General features: G+C 55.5%; 29 non-coding genes across 29 annotated transcripts; all 29 read left to right on the top strand.

Moving 5' to 3' along the window:
- Positions 1–6: 6 nt before the first annotated feature.
- On the top strand, positions 7–125 carry LOC147788046 (5S ribosomal RNA). The gene has a single exon (XR_015412633.1). It is a non-coding gene; the product is annotated as a 5S ribosomal RNA (ribosomal RNA).
- Positions 126–340: 215 nt separating this feature from the next.
- LOC147788045 (5S ribosomal RNA) lies at positions 341–459 on the top strand. The gene has a single exon (XR_015412632.1). It is a non-coding gene; the product is annotated as a 5S ribosomal RNA (ribosomal RNA).
- A 215-nt stretch (positions 460–674) lies between these two features.
- Positions 675–793, top strand: LOC147788044 (5S ribosomal RNA). Its single transcript, XR_015412631.1, has one exon. It is a non-coding gene; the product is annotated as a 5S ribosomal RNA (ribosomal RNA).
- Positions 794–1,008: 215 nt separating this feature from the next.
- Positions 1,009–1,127, top strand: LOC147788043 (5S ribosomal RNA). Its single transcript, XR_015412630.1, has one exon. It is a non-coding gene; the product is annotated as a 5S ribosomal RNA (ribosomal RNA).
- Positions 1,128–1,342: 215 nt separating this feature from the next.
- On the top strand, positions 1,343–1,461 carry LOC147788042 (5S ribosomal RNA). The gene has a single exon (XR_015412629.1). It is a non-coding gene; the product is annotated as a 5S ribosomal RNA (ribosomal RNA).
- Positions 1,462–1,676: 215 nt separating this feature from the next.
- On the top strand, positions 1,677–1,795 carry LOC147788041 (5S ribosomal RNA). The gene has a single exon (XR_015412628.1). It is a non-coding gene; the product is annotated as a 5S ribosomal RNA (ribosomal RNA).
- A 215-nt stretch (positions 1,796–2,010) lies between these two features.
- On the top strand, positions 2,011–2,129 carry LOC147788040 (5S ribosomal RNA). Its single transcript, XR_015412627.1, has one exon. It is a non-coding gene; the product is annotated as a 5S ribosomal RNA (ribosomal RNA).
- Positions 2,130–2,344: 215 nt separating this feature from the next.
- Positions 2,345–2,463, top strand: LOC147788039 (5S ribosomal RNA). Its single transcript, XR_015412626.1, has one exon. It is a non-coding gene; the product is annotated as a 5S ribosomal RNA (ribosomal RNA).
- A 215-nt stretch (positions 2,464–2,678) lies between these two features.
- On the top strand, positions 2,679–2,797 carry LOC147788038 (5S ribosomal RNA). Its single transcript, XR_015412625.1, has one exon. It is a non-coding gene; the product is annotated as a 5S ribosomal RNA (ribosomal RNA).
- A 215-nt stretch (positions 2,798–3,012) lies between these two features.
- On the top strand, positions 3,013–3,131 carry LOC147788037 (5S ribosomal RNA). The gene has a single exon (XR_015412624.1). It is a non-coding gene; the product is annotated as a 5S ribosomal RNA (ribosomal RNA).
- A 215-nt stretch (positions 3,132–3,346) lies between these two features.
- On the top strand, positions 3,347–3,465 carry LOC147788036 (5S ribosomal RNA). Its single transcript, XR_015412623.1, has one exon. It is a non-coding gene; the product is annotated as a 5S ribosomal RNA (ribosomal RNA).
- Positions 3,466–3,680: 215 nt separating this feature from the next.
- LOC147788035 (5S ribosomal RNA) lies at positions 3,681–3,799 on the top strand. The gene has a single exon (XR_015412622.1). It is a non-coding gene; the product is annotated as a 5S ribosomal RNA (ribosomal RNA).
- A 215-nt stretch (positions 3,800–4,014) lies between these two features.
- LOC147788034 (5S ribosomal RNA) lies at positions 4,015–4,133 on the top strand. The gene has a single exon (XR_015412621.1). It is a non-coding gene; the product is annotated as a 5S ribosomal RNA (ribosomal RNA).
- A 215-nt stretch (positions 4,134–4,348) lies between these two features.
- LOC147788033 (5S ribosomal RNA) lies at positions 4,349–4,467 on the top strand. The gene has a single exon (XR_015412620.1). It is a non-coding gene; the product is annotated as a 5S ribosomal RNA (ribosomal RNA).
- Positions 4,468–4,682: 215 nt separating this feature from the next.
- On the top strand, positions 4,683–4,801 carry LOC147788032 (5S ribosomal RNA). The gene has a single exon (XR_015412496.1). It is a non-coding gene; the product is annotated as a 5S ribosomal RNA (ribosomal RNA).
- A 215-nt stretch (positions 4,802–5,016) lies between these two features.
- Positions 5,017–5,135, top strand: LOC147788031 (5S ribosomal RNA). Its single transcript, XR_015412619.1, has one exon. It is a non-coding gene; the product is annotated as a 5S ribosomal RNA (ribosomal RNA).
- A 215-nt stretch (positions 5,136–5,350) lies between these two features.
- LOC147788030 (5S ribosomal RNA) lies at positions 5,351–5,469 on the top strand. Its single transcript, XR_015412618.1, has one exon. It is a non-coding gene; the product is annotated as a 5S ribosomal RNA (ribosomal RNA).
- A 215-nt stretch (positions 5,470–5,684) lies between these two features.
- Positions 5,685–5,803, top strand: LOC147788029 (5S ribosomal RNA). Its single transcript, XR_015412617.1, has one exon. It is a non-coding gene; the product is annotated as a 5S ribosomal RNA (ribosomal RNA).
- A 215-nt stretch (positions 5,804–6,018) lies between these two features.
- LOC147788028 (5S ribosomal RNA) lies at positions 6,019–6,137 on the top strand. The gene has a single exon (XR_015412243.1). It is a non-coding gene; the product is annotated as a 5S ribosomal RNA (ribosomal RNA).
- Positions 6,138–6,352: 215 nt separating this feature from the next.
- On the top strand, positions 6,353–6,471 carry LOC147788027 (5S ribosomal RNA). The gene has a single exon (XR_015412616.1). It is a non-coding gene; the product is annotated as a 5S ribosomal RNA (ribosomal RNA).
- Positions 6,472–6,686: 215 nt separating this feature from the next.
- Positions 6,687–6,805, top strand: LOC147788026 (5S ribosomal RNA). Its single transcript, XR_015412615.1, has one exon. It is a non-coding gene; the product is annotated as a 5S ribosomal RNA (ribosomal RNA).
- A 215-nt stretch (positions 6,806–7,020) lies between these two features.
- Positions 7,021–7,139, top strand: LOC147788025 (5S ribosomal RNA). The gene has a single exon (XR_015412614.1). It is a non-coding gene; the product is annotated as a 5S ribosomal RNA (ribosomal RNA).
- A 215-nt stretch (positions 7,140–7,354) lies between these two features.
- LOC147788024 (5S ribosomal RNA) lies at positions 7,355–7,473 on the top strand. The gene has a single exon (XR_015412613.1). It is a non-coding gene; the product is annotated as a 5S ribosomal RNA (ribosomal RNA).
- Positions 7,474–7,688: 215 nt separating this feature from the next.
- Positions 7,689–7,807, top strand: LOC147788023 (5S ribosomal RNA). The gene has a single exon (XR_015412612.1). It is a non-coding gene; the product is annotated as a 5S ribosomal RNA (ribosomal RNA).
- Positions 7,808–8,022: 215 nt separating this feature from the next.
- LOC147788022 (5S ribosomal RNA) lies at positions 8,023–8,141 on the top strand. The gene has a single exon (XR_015412611.1). It is a non-coding gene; the product is annotated as a 5S ribosomal RNA (ribosomal RNA).
- A 215-nt stretch (positions 8,142–8,356) lies between these two features.
- Positions 8,357–8,475, top strand: LOC147788021 (5S ribosomal RNA). Its single transcript, XR_015412337.1, has one exon. It is a non-coding gene; the product is annotated as a 5S ribosomal RNA (ribosomal RNA).
- A 215-nt stretch (positions 8,476–8,690) lies between these two features.
- Positions 8,691–8,809, top strand: LOC147788020 (5S ribosomal RNA). The gene has a single exon (XR_015412610.1). It is a non-coding gene; the product is annotated as a 5S ribosomal RNA (ribosomal RNA).
- Positions 8,810–9,024: 215 nt separating this feature from the next.
- LOC147788019 (5S ribosomal RNA) lies at positions 9,025–9,143 on the top strand. The gene has a single exon (XR_015413055.1). It is a non-coding gene; the product is annotated as a 5S ribosomal RNA (ribosomal RNA).
- A 215-nt stretch (positions 9,144–9,358) lies between these two features.
- Positions 9,359–9,477, top strand: LOC147788018 (5S ribosomal RNA). Its single transcript, XR_015413053.1, has one exon. It is a non-coding gene; the product is annotated as a 5S ribosomal RNA (ribosomal RNA).
- The last annotated feature ends 70 nt before the right edge of the window (positions 9,478–9,547 follow it).

Below are 9,547 nucleotides of genomic sequence, written 5' to 3'. Positions count from 1 at the left end.
CATGTCGGGTGCGATCATACCAGCACTAATGCACCGGATCCCATCAGAACTCCGCAGTTAAGCGTGCTTGGGCGAGAGTAGTACTAAGTTGGGTGACCACTTGGGAAGTCCTCGTGTTGCACCCCTTTTTTATTTTTTATTTCAATTTCTCCCCGTTCTTTTCTTCCTTTCTTTACAAATGGCAACCTCCCCCGCTCGCACGCTCACGCCCATCGCGTTTCTTCTCCCCGACGTGTCCGCGCGGGCCCCGCCGACCGTTCCGAGCACGTGCGTGCACCCACCGTCGCCTCGATCATGCCGCCCCGCATGCGTTAAATGCAATTTGTGCGCATTGCATGTCGGGTGCGATCATACCAGCACTAATGCACCGGATCCCATCAGAACTCCGCAGTTAAGCGTGCTTGGGCGAGAGTAGTACTAAGTTGGGTGACCACTTGGGAAGTCCTCGTGTTGCACCCCTTTTTTATTTTTTATTTCAATTTCTCCCCGTTCTTTTCTTCCTTTCTTTACAAATGGCAACCTCCCCCGCTCGCACGCTCACGCCCATCGCGTTTCTTCTCCCCGACGTGTCCGCGCGGGCCCCGCCGACCGTTCCGAGCACGTGCGTGCACCCACCGTCGCCTCGATCATGCCGCCCCGCATGCGTTAAATGCAATTTGTGCGCATTGCATGTCGGGTGCGATCATACCAGCACTAATGCACCGGATCCCATCAGAACTCCGCAGTTAAGCGTGCTTGGGCGAGAGTAGTACTAAGTTGGGTGACCACTTGGGAAGTCCTCGTGTTGCACCCCTTTTTTATTTTTTATTTCAATTTCTCCCCGTTCTTTTCTTCCTTTCTTTACAAATGGCAACCTCCCCCGCTCGCACGCTCACGCCCATCGCGTTTCTTCTCCCCGACGTGTCCGCGCGGGCCCCGCCGACCGTTCCGAGCACGTGCGTGCACCCACCGTCGCCTCGATCATGCCGCCCCGCATGCGTTAAATGCAATTTGTGCGCATTGCATGTCGGGTGCGATCATACCAGCACTAATGCACCGGATCCCATCAGAACTCCGCAGTTAAGCGTGCTTGGGCGAGAGTAGTACTAAGTTGGGTGACCACTTGGGAAGTCCTCGTGTTGCACCCCTTTTTTATTTTTTATTTCAATTTCTCCCCGTTCTTTTCTTCCTTTCTTTACAAATGGCAACCTCCCCCGCTCGCACGCTCACGCCCATCGCGTTTCTTCTCCCCGACGTGTCCGCGCGGGCCCCGCCGACCGTTCCGAGCACGTGCGTGCACCCACCGTCGCCTCGATCATGCCGCCCCGCATGCGTTAAATGCAATTTGTGCGCATTGCATGTCGGGTGCGATCATACCAGCACTAATGCACCGGATCCCATCAGAACTCCGCAGTTAAGCGTGCTTGGGCGAGAGTAGTACTAAGTTGGGTGACCACTTGGGAAGTCCTCGTGTTGCACCCCTTTTTTATTTTTTATTTCAATTTCTCCCCGTTCTTTTCTTCCTTTCTTTACAAATGGCAACCTCCCCCGCTCGCACGCTCACGCCCATCGCGTTTCTTCTCCCCGACGTGTCCGCGCGGGCCCCGCCGACCGTTCCGAGCACGTGCGTGCACCCACCGTCGCCTCGATCATGCCGCCCCGCATGCGTTAAATGCAATTTGTGCGCATTGCATGTCGGGTGCGATCATACCAGCACTAATGCACCGGATCCCATCAGAACTCCGCAGTTAAGCGTGCTTGGGCGAGAGTAGTACTAAGTTGGGTGACCACTTGGGAAGTCCTCGTGTTGCACCCCTTTTTTATTTTTTATTTCAATTTCTCCCCGTTCTTTTCTTCCTTTCTTTACAAATGGCAACCTCCCCCGCTCGCACGCTCACGCCCATCGCGTTTCTTCTCCCCGACGTGTCCGCGCGGGCCCCGCCGACCGTTCCGAGCACGTGCGTGCACCCACCGTCGCCTCGATCATGCCGCCCCGCATGCGTTAAATGCAATTTGTGCGCATTGCATGTCGGGTGCGATCATACCAGCACTAATGCACCGGATCCCATCAGAACTCCGCAGTTAAGCGTGCTTGGGCGAGAGTAGTACTAAGTTGGGTGACCACTTGGGAAGTCCTCGTGTTGCACCCCTTTTTTATTTTTTATTTCAATTTCTCCCCGTTCTTTTCTTCCTTTCTTTACAAATGGCAACCTCCCCCGCTCGCACGCTCACGCCCATCGCGTTTCTTCTCCCCGACGTGTCCGCGCGGGCCCCGCCGACCGTTCCGAGCACGTGCGTGCACCCACCGTCGCCTCGATCATGCCGCCCCGCATGCGTTAAATGCAATTTGTGCGCATTGCATGTCGGGTGCGATCATACCAGCACTAATGCACCGGATCCCATCAGAACTCCGCAGTTAAGCGTGCTTGGGCGAGAGTAGTACTAAGTTGGGTGACCACTTGGGAAGTCCTCGTGTTGCACCCCTTTTTTATTTTTTATTTCAATTTCTCCCCGTTCTTTTCTTCCTTTCTTTACAAATGGCAACCTCCCCCGCTCGCACGCTCACGCCCATCGCGTTTCTTCTCCCCGACGTGTCCGCGCGGGCCCCGCCGACCGTTCCGAGCACGTGCGTGCACCCACCGTCGCCTCGATCATGCCGCCCCGCATGCGTTAAATGCAATTTGTGCGCATTGCATGTCGGGTGCGATCATACCAGCACTAATGCACCGGATCCCATCAGAACTCCGCAGTTAAGCGTGCTTGGGCGAGAGTAGTACTAAGTTGGGTGACCACTTGGGAAGTCCTCGTGTTGCACCCCTTTTTTATTTTTTATTTCAATTTCTCCCCGTTCTTTTCTTCCTTTCTTTACAAATGGCAACCTCCCCCGCTCGCACGCTCACGCCCATCGCGTTTCTTCTCCCCGACGTGTCCGCGCGGGCCCCGCCGACCGTTCCGAGCACGTGCGTGCACCCACCGTCGCCTCGATCATGCCGCCCCGCATGCGTTAAATGCAATTTGTGCGCATTGCATGTCGGGTGCGATCATACCAGCACTAATGCACCGGATCCCATCAGAACTCCGCAGTTAAGCGTGCTTGGGCGAGAGTAGTACTAAGTTGGGTGACCACTTGGGAAGTCCTCGTGTTGCACCCCTTTTTTATTTTTTATTTCAATTTCTCCCCGTTCTTTTCTTCCTTTCTTTACAAATGGCAACCTCCCCCGCTCGCACGCTCACGCCCATCGCGTTTCTTCTCCCCGACGTGTCCGCGCGGGCCCCGCCGACCGTTCCGAGCACGTGCGTGCACCCACCGTCGCCTCGATCATGCCGCCCCGCATGCGTTAAATGCAATTTGTGCGCATTGCATGTCGGGTGCGATCATACCAGCACTAATGCACCGGATCCCATCAGAACTCCGCAGTTAAGCGTGCTTGGGCGAGAGTAGTACTAAGTTGGGTGACCACTTGGGAAGTCCTCGTGTTGCACCCCTTTTTTATTTTTTATTTCAATTTCTCCCCGTTCTTTTCTTCCTTTCTTTACAAATGGCAACCTCCCCCGCTCGCACGCTCACGCCCATCGCGTTTCTTCTCCCCGACGTGTCCGCGCGGGCCCCGCCGACCGTTCCGAGCACGTGCGTGCACCCACCGTCGCCTCGATCATGCCGCCCCGCATGCGTTAAATGCAATTTGTGCGCATTGCATGTCGGGTGCGATCATACCAGCACTAATGCACCGGATCCCATCAGAACTCCGCAGTTAAGCGTGCTTGGGCGAGAGTAGTACTAAGTTGGGTGACCACTTGGGAAGTCCTCGTGTTGCACCCCTTTTTTATTTTTTATTTCAATTTCTCCCCGTTCTTTTCTTCCTTTCTTTACAAATGGCAACCTCCCCCGCTCGCACGCTCACGCCCATCGCGTTTCTTCTCCCCGACGTGTCCGCGCGGGCCCCGCCGACCGTTCCGAGCACGTGCGTGCACCCACCGTCGCCTCGATCATGCCGCCCCGCATGCGTTAAATGCAATTTGTGCGCATTGCATGTCGGGTGCGATCATACCAGCACTAATGCACCGGATCCCATCAGAACTCCGCAGTTAAGCGTGCTTGGGCGAGAGTAGTACTAAGTTGGGTGACCACTTGGGAAGTCCTCGTGTTGCACCCCTTTTTTATTTTTTATTTCAATTTCTCCCCGTTCTTTTCTTCCTTTCTTTACAAATGGCAACCTCCCCCGCTCGCACGCTCACGCCCATCGCGTTTCTTCTCCCCGACGTGTCCGCGCGGGCCCCGCCGACCGTTCCGAGCACGTGCGTGCACCCACCGTCGCCTCGATCATGCCGCCCCGCATGCGTTAAATGCAATTTGTGCGCATTGCATGTCGGGTGCGATCATACCAGCACTAATGCACCGGATCCCATCAGAACTCCGCAGTTAAGCGTGCTTGGGCGAGAGTAGTACTAAGTTGGGTGACCACTTGGGAAGTCCTCGTGTTGCACCCCTTTTTTATTTTTTATTTCAATTTCTCCCCGTTCTTTTCTTCCTTTCTTTACAAATGGCAACCTCCCCCGCTCGCACGCTCACGCCCATCGCGTTTCTTCTCCCCGACGTGTCCGCGCGGGCCCCGCCGACCGTTCCGAGCACGTGCGTGCACCCACCGTCGCCTCGATCATGCCGCCCCGCATGCGTTAAATGCAATTTGTGCGCATTGCATGTCGGGTGCGATCATATCAGCACTAATGCACCGGAGCCCATCAGAACTCCGCAGTTAAGCGTGCTTGGGCGAGAGTAGTACTAAGTTGGGTGACCACTTGGGAAGTCCTCGTGTTGCACCCCTTTTTTATTTTTTATTTCAATTTCTCCCCGTTCTTTTCTTCCTTTCTTTACAAATGGCAACCTCCCCCGCTCGCACGCTCACGCCCATCGCGTTTCTTCTCCCCGACGTGTCCGCGCGGGCCCCGCCGACCGTTCCGAGCACGTGCGTGCACCCACCGTCGCCTCGATCATGCCGCCCCGCATGCGTTAAATGCAATTTGTGCGCATTGCATGTCGGGTGCGATCATACCAGCACTAATGCACCGGATCCCATCAGAACTCCGCAGTTAAGCGTGCTTGGGCGAGAGTAGTACTAAGTTGGGTGACCACTTGGGAAGTCCTCGTGTTGCACCCCTTTTTTATTTTTTATTTCAATTTCTCCCCGTTCTTTTCTTCCTTTCTTTACAAATGGCAACCTCCCCCGCTCGCACGCTCACGCCCATCGCGTTTCTTCTCCCCGACGTGTCCGCGCGGGCCCCGCCGACCGTTCCGAGCACGTGCGTGCACCCACCGTCGCCTCGATCATGCCGCCCCGCATGCGTTAAATGCAATTTGTGCGCATTGCATGTCGGGTGCGATCATACCAGCACTAATGCACCGGATCCCATCAGAACTCCGCAGTTAAGCGTGCTTGGGCGAGAGTAGTACTAAGTTGGGTGACCACTTGGGAAGTCCTCGTGTTGCACCCCTTTTTTATTTTTTATTTCAATTTCTCCCCGTTCTTTTCTTCCTTTCTTTACAAATGGCAACCTCCCCCGCTCGCACGCTCACGCCCATCGCGTTTCTTCTCCCCGACGTGTCCGCGCGGGCCCCGCCGACCGTTCCGAGCACGTGCGTGCACCCACCGTCGCCTCGATCATGCCGCCCCGCATGCGTTAAATGCAATTTGTGCGCATTGCATGTCGGGTGCGATCATACCAGCACTAATGCACCGGATCCCATCAGAACTCCGCAGTTAAGCGTGCTTGGGCGAGAGTAGTACTAAGTTGGGTGACCACTTGGGAAGTCCTCGTGTTGCACCCCTTTTTTATTTTTTATTTCAATTTCTCCCCGTTCTTTTCTTCCTTTCTTTACAAATGGCAACCTCCCCCGCTCGCACGCTCACGCCCATCGCGTTTCTTCTCCCCGACGTGTCCGCGCGGGCCCCGCCGACCGTTCCGAGCACGTGCGTGCACCCACCGTCGCCTCGATCATGCCGCCCCGCATGCGTTAAATGCAATTTGTGCGCATTGCATGTCGGGTGCGATCATACCAGCACTAATGCACCGGATCCCATCAGAACTCTGCAGTTAAGCGTGCTTGGGCGAGAGTAGTACTAAGTTGGGTGACCACTTGGGAAGTCCTCGTGTTGCACCCCTTTTTTATTTTTTATTTCAATTTCTCCCCGTTCTTTTCTTCCTTTCTTTACAAATGGCAACCTCCCCCGCTCGCACGCTCACGCCCATCGCGTTTCTTCTCCCCGACGTGTCCGCGCGGGCCCCGCCGACCGTTCCGAGCACGTGCGTGCACCCACCGTCGCCTCGATCATGCCGCCCCGCATGCGTTAAATGCAATTTGTGCGCATTGCATGTCGGGTGCGATCATACCAGCACTAATGCACCGGATCCCATCAGAACTCCGCAGTTAAGCGTGCTTGGGCGAGAGTAGTACTAAGTTGGGTGACCACTTGGGAAGTCCTCGTGTTGCACCCCTTTTTTATTTTTTATTTCAATTTCTCCCCGTTCTTTTCTTCCTTTCTTTACAAATGGCAACCTCCCCCGCTCGCACGCTCACGCCCATCGCGTTTCTTCTCCCCGACGTGTCCGCGCGGGCCCCGCCGACCGTTCCGAGCACGTGCGTGCACCCACCGTCGCCTCGATCATGCCGCCCCGCATGCGTTAAATGCAATTTGTGCGCATTGCATGTCGGGTGCGATCATACCAGCACTAATGCACCGGATCCCATCAGAACTCCGCAGTTAAGCGTGCTTGGGCGAGAGTAGTACTAAGTTGGGTGACCACTTGGGAAGTCCTCGTGTTGCACCCCTTTTTTATTTTTTATTTCAATTTCTCCCCGTTCTTTTCTTCCTTTCTTTACAAATGGCAACCTCCCCCGCTCGCACGCTCACGCCCATCGCGTTTCTTCTCCCCGACGTGTCCGCGCGGGCCCCGCCGACCGTTCCGAGCACGTGCGTGCACCCACCGTCGCCTCGATCATGCCGCCCCGCATGCGTTAAATGCAATTTGTGCGCATTGCATGTCGGGTGCGATCATACCAGCACTAATGCACCGGATCCCATCAGAACTCCGCAGTTAAGCGTGCTTGGGCGAGAGTAGTACTAAGTTGGGTGACCACTTGGGAAGTCCTCGTGTTGCACCCCTTTTTTATTTTTTATTTCAATTTCTCCCCGTTCTTTTCTTCCTTTCTTTACAAATGGCAACCTCCCCCGCTCGCACGCTCACGCCCATCGCGTTTCTTCTCCCCGACGTGTCCGCGCGGGCCCCGCCGACCGTTCCGAGCACGTGCGTGCACCCACCATCGCCTCGATCATGCCGCCCCGCATGCGTTAAATGCAATTTGTGCGCATTGCATGTCGGGTGCGATCATACCAGCACTAATGCACCGGATCCCATCAGAACTCCGCAGTTAAGCGTGCTTGGGCGAGAGTAGTACTAAGTTGGGTGACCACTTGGGAAGTCCTCGTGTTGCACCCCTTTTTTATTTTTTATTTCAATTTCTCCCCGTTCTTTTCTTCCTTTCTTTACAAATGGCAACCTCCCCCGCTCGCACGCTCACGCCCATCGCGTTTCTTCTCCCCGACGTGTCCGCGCGGGCCCCGCCGACCGTTCCGAGCACGTGCGTGCACCCACCGTCGCCTCGATCATGCCGCCCCGCATGCGTTAAATGCAATTTGTGCGCATTGCATGTCGGGTGCGATCATACCAGCACTAATGCACCGGATCCCATCAGAACTCCGCAGTTAAGCGTGCTTGGGCGAGAGTAGTACTAAGTTGGGTGACCACTTGGGAAGTCCTCGTGTTGCACCCCTTTTTTATTTTTTATTTCAATTTCTCCCCGTTCTTTTCTTCCTTTCTTTACAAATGGCAACCTCCCCCGCTCGCACGCTCACGCCCATCGCGTTTCTTCTCCCCGACGTGTCCGCGCGGGCCCCGCCGACCGTTCCGAGCAAGTGCGTGCACCCACCGTCGCCTCGATCATGCCGCCCCGCATGCGTTAAATGCAATTTGTGCGCATTGCATGTCGGGTGCGATCATACCAGCACTAATGCACCGGATCCCATCAGAACTCCGCAGTTAAGCGTGCTTGGGCGAGAGTAGTACTAAGTTGGGTGACCACTTGGGAAGTCCTCGTGTTGCACCCCTTTTTTATTTTTTATTTCAATTTCTCCCCGTTCTTTTCTTCCTTTCTTTACAAATGGCAACCTCCCCCGCTCGCACGCTCACGCCCATCGCGTTTCTTCTCCCCGACGTGTCCGCGCGGGCCCCGCCGACCGTTCCGAGCACGTGCGTGCACCCACCGTCGCCTCGATCATGCCGCCCCGCATGCGTTAAATGCAATTTGTGCGCATTGCATGTCGGGTGCGATCATACCAGCACTAATGCACCGGATCCCATCAGAACTCCACAGTTAAGCGTGCTTGGGCGAGAGTAGTACTAAGTTGGGTGACCACTTGGGAAGTCCTCGTGTTGCACCCCTTTTTTATTTTTTATTTCAATTTCTCCCCGTTCTTTTCTTCCTTTCTTTACAAATGGCAACCTCCCCCGCTCGCACGCTCACGCCCATCGCGTTTCTTCTCCCCGACGTGTCCGCGCGGGCCCCGCCGACCGTTCCGAGCACGTGCGTGCACCCACCGTCGCCTCGATCATGCCGCCCCGCATGCGTTAAATGCAATTTGTGCGCATTGCATGTCGGGTGCGATCATACCAGCACTAATGCACCGGATCCCATCAGAACTCCGCAGTTAAGCGTGCTTGGGCGAGAGTAGTACTAAGTTGGGTGACCACTTGGGAAGTCCTCGTGTTGCACCCCTTTTTTATTTTTTATTTCAATTTCTCCCCGTTCTTTTCTTCCTTTCTTTACAAATGGCAACCTCCCCCGCTCGCACGCTCACGCCCATCGCGTTTCTTCTCCCCGACGTGTCCGCGCGGGCCCCGCCGACCGTTCCGAGCACGTGCGTGCACCCACCGTCGCCTCGATCATGCCGCCCCGCATGCGTTAAATGCAATTTGTGCGCATTGCATGTCGGGTGCGATCATACCAGCACTAATGCACCGGATCCCATCAGAACTCCGCAGTCAAGCGTGCTTGGGCGAGAGTAGTACTAAGTTGGGTGACCACTTGGGAAGTCCTCGTGTTGCACCCCTTTTTTATTTTTTATTTCAATTTCTCCCCGTTCTTTTCTTCCTTTCTTTACAAATGGCAACCTCCCCCGCTCGCACGCTCACGCCCATCGCGTTTCTTCTCCCCGACGTGTCCGCGCGGGCCCCGCCGACCGTTCCGAGCACGTGCGTGCACCCACCGTCGCCTCGATCATGCCGCCCCGCATGCGTTAAATGCAATTTGTGCGCATTGCATGTCGGGTGCGATCATACCAGCACTAATGCACCGGATCCCATCAGAACTCCGCAGTCAAGCGTGCTTGGGCGAGAGTAGTACTAAGTTGGGTGACCACTTGGGAAGTCCTCGTGTTGCACCCCTTTTTTATTTTTTATTTCAATTTCTCCCCGTTCTTTTCTTCCTTTCTTTACAAATGGCAACCTCCCCCGC

This window comes from Cucurbita pepo, chromosome 16 (assembly GCF_057944985.1).
Source record: "Cucurbita pepo subsp. pepo isolate OVF chromosome 16, ASM5794498v1, whole genome shotgun sequence".
Taxonomy (NCBI): domain Eukaryota; kingdom Viridiplantae; phylum Streptophyta; class Magnoliopsida; order Cucurbitales; family Cucurbitaceae; genus Cucurbita; species Cucurbita pepo.
The sequence above is the reverse complement of the archived record's forward strand: the minus strand, read 5'-3'. Positions and strand labels throughout refer to the sequence as shown.